This window comes from Penaeus monodon, chromosome 30, assembly GCF_015228065.2.
Source record: "Penaeus monodon isolate SGIC_2016 chromosome 30, NSTDA_Pmon_1, whole genome shotgun sequence".
Classification (NCBI taxonomy): domain Eukaryota; kingdom Metazoa; phylum Arthropoda; class Malacostraca; order Decapoda; family Penaeidae; genus Penaeus; species Penaeus monodon.
The window spans coordinates 20,685,195-20,685,776 of record NC_051415.1 but is presented as its reverse complement, the minus strand read 5'-3'; positions in this window follow the sequence as shown (position 1 = coordinate 20,685,776).

The window sequence follows — 582 nt, the reverse complement described above, 5'->3', positions numbered from 1 at the left end:
AACGGCCAGGACGGTGCTAAAAGGAAGGGATTCTCCAGGGTAGGTAGGGAAGCGGTAGGGGAAAAGGGAAGGGTTATACGTAAGCGGGAGGAGGGAGAAGGACGAAGGGAGACGAGGAGGGAAGGAAAAGTGGGGAAGGGAAGGGAGGGAAAGAGGAGGAAGGGAAGGGGAGATGAAAAGGAAGGAGAGGAAGAAGGAAGATGGGGAAAGACGGAGAGGAAAGAGAGACAGAGAGGACGAGGAGGAAAGTGGGACAGGAGGAAATGAAGGTGGGGGAGAGAGAGGACGAGAAGGAGGAGGGAAGAGGGGGAGGGCTGGGCATGGGGAGAGGGTAGCCGGTTGAAAGGAGGCTTCGGAACTCAAAGATTTGCCTAATGGCGTCTGGAAGGGGCTGAGGAATGGGGGTCTCATGTGATTATTCTTTTATTTATCATTATTACAGCTGATATAATTGTCGTTATTGTTCTTGCTGGTAATAACAAAGGAGAATAAAATGATAACGGCGGAAGGATGAGAACAGTTGTAGCATTATATGGGGATTAATGAGGATGTCAAAGATAACGATCATTTTCAGATGTCAAA